Source organism: Mus pahari, chromosome 10, assembly GCF_900095145.1.
Source record: "Mus pahari chromosome 10, PAHARI_EIJ_v1.1, whole genome shotgun sequence".
NCBI classification, from domain to species: Eukaryota; Metazoa; Chordata; class Mammalia; order Rodentia; family Muridae; genus Mus; species Mus pahari.
The window spans coordinates 15794131-15801890 of record NC_034599.1 but is presented as its reverse complement, the minus strand read 5'-3'; the positions used below and the strand labels follow the sequence as shown (position 1 = coordinate 15801890).

At 38.3% G+C, this 7760-nt stretch overlaps 1 protein-coding gene and 1 pseudogene across 3 annotated transcripts in view; both read left to right on the top strand.

The window, feature by feature from the left end:
- Positions 1-7760, top strand: part of LOC110327214 (zinc finger protein 26) — a 28392-nt gene that overhangs the window by 2437 nt on the left and 18195 nt on the right. The window lies entirely within an intron of this gene.
- LOC115064816 lies at positions 427-1660 on the top strand (annotated as a pseudogene).

Genomic DNA, 7760 nt, shown 5'->3' with positions numbered 1-7760 from the left:
CCTGCCTCTGCCTCCCAAGTGCTGGGATTAAAGGTGTGCGCCACCACGCCTGGTCCAGTCTCTACTTTTAAAATTCTTTTATTACTGTGTTTTAAACTAATTTATATGTGTGGGATATTTTGTCTGAGTATAGGCCTATGCACCCTCTGAGTAGAGTTTTCATAGAGGCAAGAAGAGGATGTAAGATCTCCTGTAACTGCTATGTGGATGCTGGAAATTAAACCCTGGTCCTTTGAAAGAACAGCCAGTGCTATTAATTTCTGAACCATCTTTCCATCTCCATTATGATTATTTTATTTATTCATTTTTGAGACAAAGTCTGTAGTCTAGGCAAGCCTGGTACTCACTGTGTAGCCCAGGGTGTCTTTAGTTCAGTCCTGTTTCAGCCTCCCTAGTGCTACGATTACCTGCATGTGTGAACCACCATGCCTGGCCTTTAAAAAGAAAAAAATCTAGATTTCATTAGTGAAAACATAGGTTTGTTGGGTTACTTGCTTAATGTGATCTCTTTCTATCCGTGTACCAAGCTCAACCATTGTAAGACAAGCAAATGTGAAACTACTTGAACTTTAAGATCCAGCTCCTATGGATACATCTTATTAAAGTCACAGAAGTTAGTCAACTATTGCCTGAGACTGAGTCTGAGGAAGCTTGAATCCTTGAGATCTGGGCTAGCTGGGACAACAGAATGAGATGCCTCCAACAAGAAAAATTGTCAAATTAATAGGAACAAAAATGTTAATGTATGGCTGAGAAAGCCTAGTTTCATCGAATCTCAGTGGAGTGGAGCACAGGTGCTATAGGCTCTGAGAATTGGATTGTTAGCAGGCCAAATAATTTAAAAATGACCATACTGAACAAGACACCTTCTGGTGCTCACACTGATCCTAAGCAGTGGAAAGAACAGGAAGGGAAATTAGGCCCTAAGCTGTTTGGTCTTTCTCATTGTGCACTCCAGGGTTTGGAGTAGATTGTTTACAAGATGACAATTGAGAAACTTTCTAGCAATCTGATGGCTGTCAGCCCTGTTTAGTGAACATGTAATTCAGTGAAGATGCGTGTATTTATGTAGAATACAATTCTGTTGAAAGTTAAACTTTAAGTAAAGTCCCAATCAGAGTAGAAAATAATTTTCACAACTTTCAAGAAACCCTACCTACTTCACGTTTTGGGAGTCAGGTACTTAGCTCAGTATAGATAAACCAGCTGGGGACCAAGTATCTAATTGTCTGAGTCTATGGGGGATATTCTCATTTAAACCACTACTTGGAGGGAGGGTGTTGTACATCCACAAAGTTTAATTACGTGTTGAAGTCCAAAGGGACTTAGTTTTAGAGGCATGTTCGGACCATCTTGTGCTTCCTCTTACACTTCCTTTGCTAGAGGTCAGGGTGCTAGAGGGGAGCATCTCTTACCAGCAGCTGTGGCTGCTTCAGGAGTGAATTGAGAGGCTATAATGGGATTTCTTGAGACACACGGATGGCTGTGCTGAGTATCATGTGTGATACAGCTCTGGAATGTTTTAACTTGTCATCCCTAGCTAGAATGTCTCTAGTAAAGTAAAGGGTAAGGACCTAACTAGAAATACTTGCCTGGCAAAAGTTGAAGCAATCATTTTAGTACTCATTGCTGTGAGCAGCAAATTCTCACATCTTCCAACTCAATAAATACTGAACCATTGCTTAAGATTTTCCCTATTAGCAAATGAAATACACCATAGAAGTCTCTAGCCATTTGGTGACCAAAGTGGTGGCAGAGGTGGGGGTGTGTGTGCATTTTTACATTTATTTAAATTGTGTGTGTGTGTGCGCGTGTGCACACCATACTATAAGTGTGAAGGTTTGGGGACTACTTGTGAGAATTGCTTTCCTAAAACTGTGAATCTTAGGTCAACAGGCATGCAAATGAGCACCTTTACCCACTAAGCCATCTTACCAGCCCCCACATACTTTTTCTTTTATAAAATTTATTTTTGTTATTTTTTGAGACTTTTGTATAGTTTGTTTTGGTCATATTCATCTGTTTGTTTTCAGATCTCCCCTTCTTTCAGACCTAGCTTTATGTTATCTTTTTTCTTCTTCTTTTTTAAAATAAACCCATCAAACCCAATTTATGCTGCACATTATTCTAGGATGTGTTGACTTCCACTGTGGTAAGGTTGATCTGCCTGGGGTCACATCCGGAAAGAAATACAACTATTCTCTCTAAGCAGCTATCAATTGACAATAACTCACCTGAGGTGGAATTTAAAGCCTATCTCTGTCCCCCTGGTGGGATTTTGTCTGCCTTGAGCTAGCATAGGTCTTGTACATGCTGTTATCGCTGCTGTTGAGTTTGTATGTGCAACTTCATACTACTTCTTTGTAGTTATCACCTTTTTCTGACTATTCTGTAGTTATCCCTGGGCTTTGGGAGGAGGGGTGTAATGTAGATATCCCATTTAAGACTGACTATTGAGTCTCTTAATCTCTGTACTTAGATCAGCTATGGGTCTGTATTTCATTTTATTTATTTATTTATTTTTCTTTGGTTTTCGAGACAGGGTTTCTCTGTATAGCTCTGGCTGTCCTGGAACTCACTTTGTAGACCAGGCTGGCCTCAAACTCAGAAATCCGCCTGCCTCAGGGTCTGTATTTTAATATCTAGTACAAAAAGAAATGTTTCTGATGAGAGGTGAGAGAGACATTAATCTATGGGTATAATGACAAGTTATTAGGAATTGGTTTAATATGTATTTATTAGAATAGTAATAATAGCAAGGTTTGCTTCAGACTGTTGTATGCCACAGATTCTAGTAATTATAATGTACTGATTCTATAGATTCCAAATAAGATTATATAATACCAAACATAGTTTGAATAAACTGAGAACAACAAGAACTCACATTTATATGTTTGAACGTGTGGTCACTAAAATTAGTAGAGCTTTCCAGAATTAAAATGTGCAAAAATGTTTCTTGAGAGCTTCTATAAACATTTTTATTTGTCTGTGTAATTCTGATGAGCTACTTTTCTGATTCCCATAATATAAAATATATGTAACTCCATATTTTCAGTTACCAAAAAAGAAAAAACAGAAAGAAATCTAATGCCTACATACTTTTCAGATTGAAAAGTTCTTTTTTCATACATTTGATGACATTTCCCCTACCCTAGTTCCTTCCAGATTCTTTCTACCCCCCTGTTCTGTTTTCTCATTCTTTAAAACAAATAAGGTGTATGCAAACACACACAAATAGAAATCAGAATAAACAAGTAAAAGATCAATAATACAAAAAAATGCTCAAACAAAGCAAAATGAGAGTAAAAGTCTAGAAAAATGCACTTCTGGTTATGAAGCCTGCCCTGAAGTGTGGCTAAGATACTCAGGGAGATTTTACTTGACATTCTGATCACAGTTTCTTCTCCTTCTGTTTCCTCCTAGATTTTCCCACCACTCCACCCATCTAACTCCACCCCTTTCTTTCTTTAGAAAGCAAATGGACCAATAAACAAACCAGAATAAAGCAGACAGAACAAAACAAAAGGCACAGAAAGCACGTGTACACTCACAGAGGCATGCTCACACCGATGGGTGGCTTCCTGATGTCCCTTTTATTTTTTAGTTCTGTAATAATAACCCTCTGTCAGCGGTTTAACTGTTGGTAAGGGATCTTTCTTCATTCTGTAGCCTGTTGCCTGCCAGAAGCTTTTCAGTTTCATGAAGTCCCATTTATTTTTAGTCTTAGTGACTGTAATAGCAGTGTCCTATTCAGAAAGTCTTGTGTCAATGAGGTAAAGCCTATTCTCTACTATTATTCCTTATTATTTCTAATAATGAAAGTTGTTCTATTACAATCAGTATATCTGGCTTTATCTTAAGGTCCTTAATCCATTTGGAATTGAGTTTTTTGCAGGATGATATATATGGACATAATTGTATTTTTCTATATGCAGCCATCTTGTTTAACCAGCACTATTTATTGACCATCTTGTCTTTTTTTCTAGTGTATATTTTGGTTTCTTTGTCAAAACTGAGTGTCCATAGGTATGTGAACTTACATCCATGTCTTTAATTCAATTCCATTAATTTGTGTGTCATATGCCCATGCCATGGAGTTTTCATTATTCTAGCTCTGCAGTACCACTTGAAATACAGTATGGTTATCCTTCCAACAGCTCTTTTATTACTCAGGATAGTTTTAGCTATCCAGGATTTTCCTTTGTGTTTCCATGTGAAGTTGAGAATTGTTTTTTCACTTTCTGTGAAAAAGTTGCATTGAGATTTTAATGGAAATTGTGTCGAATTTATAAATTGCTTTTGATGGGATGGCTCTTTTTACTCTTGGTCCTTCTGATTCATGAGCATGAGGGATCATTCAGTCTTTTAGCATCTTCAGTTTTTTTTTTTTTTTTTTTTTTTTTTTTTTTTTTTTTTCAGTATCTTTAGGTTTTAGAACTCAGGTACTTGCTGTGTTAGACTTTTCCCAGTTTTTGTTTTTGTTTTTTGAGGCTATTGTGAAAAGTATTGCTTTCTCAGTCTGTCAGTTATATAAAGGCTACTGATTTTTGTGCTAATTTTGTATCCTGATACTTGGAAAATGTATTAGCTTTAGAAGTTTCCTGGTGGAGTTCTAAGGTCTTTTATGTGTAAGGTATTATCTGCAAATAAAGGCACTTGGACTTTCTTTTACTGTCTCTCCCCTGGGTCTCCTTCTGCTGTCTTTTGCTCTAGATAAGACTTGAAGTAAGATATTGAATATCTGTGGAGAGAGTGGACAATCTTGCTTTGTTTCTGATTTGAGAGGATTTACTTAAATTTCTCTCAGTTTAGCTTGTTATTAGCTGCAGGCATGCTGTAAGTTGCCTTTGTTATATTTTGGACAGGAAATATTAAAAAAATGAATCTACACTGTTGCTGGCATTGCACTGATGGGCTGGCTGGCCAGGTTTCATCTTGTGGAAACTCAGAGCTCCAAAATCTCTCCACCCAGTTCGCTAAGTTCCCACTGGCGGGTCGCTACCACATCAGCCCCATGCTTCAAAACTCCCTTGGCCTTTTGTGGTGCACTTCTGGCAAACCCCAGTTTGCTGCTGTACCTTTCTCTCTGGAACCAAGTGCATGAAGGAAAACAGCACACAAACTTAGTTCAGAATCAGTGGTAACTCAATCGCTGGGTGCACCAGCTAGAATCCTAGTCTTGTAAGCCATATTAAATCTAAGACACTAGTAGCTATGGCACCATCCTGTGCTATACCCAGCTACTCTCTGCCTGCGGTCTCTCTACCTCTAGGCTAGCCCTATGCGGTTCGTCTGCCTCCGGGCCACTTGTACCTTCTCAGCCATCTACCCTCTGCGGCTAGTTGTCACAAATCCCCATAACCCAGTAAATCAAAACTCTAGAAACTTATAATTAATCAGTCAGATTTATATATCAACAAATTCTCAATTCACAAAATGCCTACACAGTAATTTCAGAGCCAATTGATAATGATACAAGCTGCCCGCCTAGATTAGACAAGTTATCCCAATTATTCTGTCCTTTTATGATACTCATAGGTACCTGTGGCTATTTAAAGCCACTCGGAATCTGGCTCGCCTTCCTCTTCCTCCATCCTCCTTCCTTCTCCGCTCTTTCTTCTCTCCCAAACTTTTCAGCTCCACCTTCCCTTCCACTGCCTAATCACCAGCTCTAGCCTTTATTTTATAAGTTAAGGTGGGGAGAAGGTTTAACTTCTGTATGTCATAATATGAAGAAATTCATCCATTTCTTTGTATTTTCCAGTTTGGTGGATTACAGCTTTTTAAAATGTGTTTTTTTGTAAACTGTTATCCAGATTTTGTGTCTGTTGTAATTGAGTGTAAAAAAGAAACAAAAAGGAGGACATGTCTGCTTCTAAGTGGTTGAGCTTTATTTTTAGTATAGCTATAAGGAAGAAACAGGCTGGAGGGGCCAGAGTGAACATGGCCAGACTGAGCAGGGCCATGTGAGGAGAGGGGGAGGGAAAGCAAGAGAGGAGCCACAAACCAAAAGGGGCAGCCTTGGCCAGGAGACTAGTGTAGTTAGTGGTTGAGTTCTGTAGGGGCCAGAGGAGCTGGGGGAGGGAAGCCCAGCCTTATAACTGGGCCTGAGAGCTCAGGCCAGGTGGGCTGGGTTCACCAGCCAGGAGAGCCCTGTAAAGGGGCCGCAGGATGCTGGGAGAACCTGGTGGTTCACTTTGATAGGTTAATAGGCACCTCAGTTAACAGTTTGTCCCAGGTTTGAGACTAAATTGTAATGCCTGTCTTTTCATCTCTAAATTTATTAATTTGGATTTCCTCTTCATTTTTTAGTTAATTTGGGTAGGGGTTCCTAGTCTTGTTGATTTTTAATTTTTTCTCAAAGAGCAAATTATTGTTTCATTGATTCTTTGTATTGTTTTTGTTGTTATTTCTGTTTTAACCCAGAGTTTGGCCTCTATTCTTTTTGGGAGACTTCTTTCTTTCTTTTTCTTTTTTCTTCCTAAGGCTTTCAGGTATATTACTAATTTACTAATGCAATGTCTGTCTGTCTGTCTGTCTATCTCTATTTCTTTGAGGCAGCATCTCTTTCTAGTAGTCCTGAAACTTGCTTTGTGGACTGGGATGCAGTTGTACTCTCCAGGTTTTCTTTCTTTCTTTCTTTCTATCTATCTATCTATCTATCTATCTATCTATCTATCTATCTATCTAGACAGTGCTATGCACTTATCTCTTAGAACTGCCTTCTTCTATCCCATAGATTTGGGTATGTTGTCTTTTTATTTTCATTCTATTCTAAAGTTTTTTTGTTTTATGGGGGTTTTTTTTCCTGTCTTTTTTTTTTTTTTCCCCCTTTCTTGATTTGTTTAGTCTCCATGAGTTGTAAACTTTCTGTTGTTGATGTCTGGTTTTAATCCATGATGGTCATGGTGTTGTTTGCATTTTTTTTTTTTTTAATATATATTGTCAAGTTTTGGAGAAAGTTCCATGAGCTGCTGTGAAGAAATTATATTTGACTGTGTGTTTGGGTGACCTGTTTTGTACATGTTTGCTAGGCCCATTTGACCCCAGCCTTTCTCTGTTTTCTTTTCATCTAGAGAGCCTACATGATGAGAGTGGAGTTTGAAATCACCACTACCAGTGTGAGGGCCAATAAGTGATTTTTACCTGTAGTAGTGCTTCTGTTACAAACTTGGGTGCCCTTGTGTTTGGTGTATAATTGTTTAGAATTGCATTATCCTCTTGGTGTATTTTACCTTTAATGAGTATGTAGTGTCCTTCCCTATCTCTTCTGATTAGTTTTGAAATCTTTTGTCAAGTATTAAAATCTACATGCTGCTGCTGCTGCTCCTCCTCCTCCTCCTTCTTTTTCTTCTTTTTAAAGATTTATTTATGTATGTGAGTACACTGTAGCTGTCTTCAGACACATCAGAAGAGGGCATCGGATTCTATTACAGATGGTTGTGAGCCACCATGTGGTTGCTGGGAACTGAACTCAGGACCTCTGGAAGAGCAGTTGGTGCTCTTACCCACTGAGCCGTCTCTCCAGCCCTCTCTCTACATGCTTCTTGTGTCCATTTGCTTGGCATTCCTTTTTTTTTGTATTTATAATATTTTTATTAATTTTGGAAATTTTATACAGTATACTAACACTGCTCAATTCCTTGAAAGACCACCCTTACCTAACTACCCACACCTTACTTACTTCCTGTCATTCTCCTCCTCCTCTTCCTCTTCTTCCTTTTTTTTAAAAAATTTTTTTATTAGATATTTTTTCATTT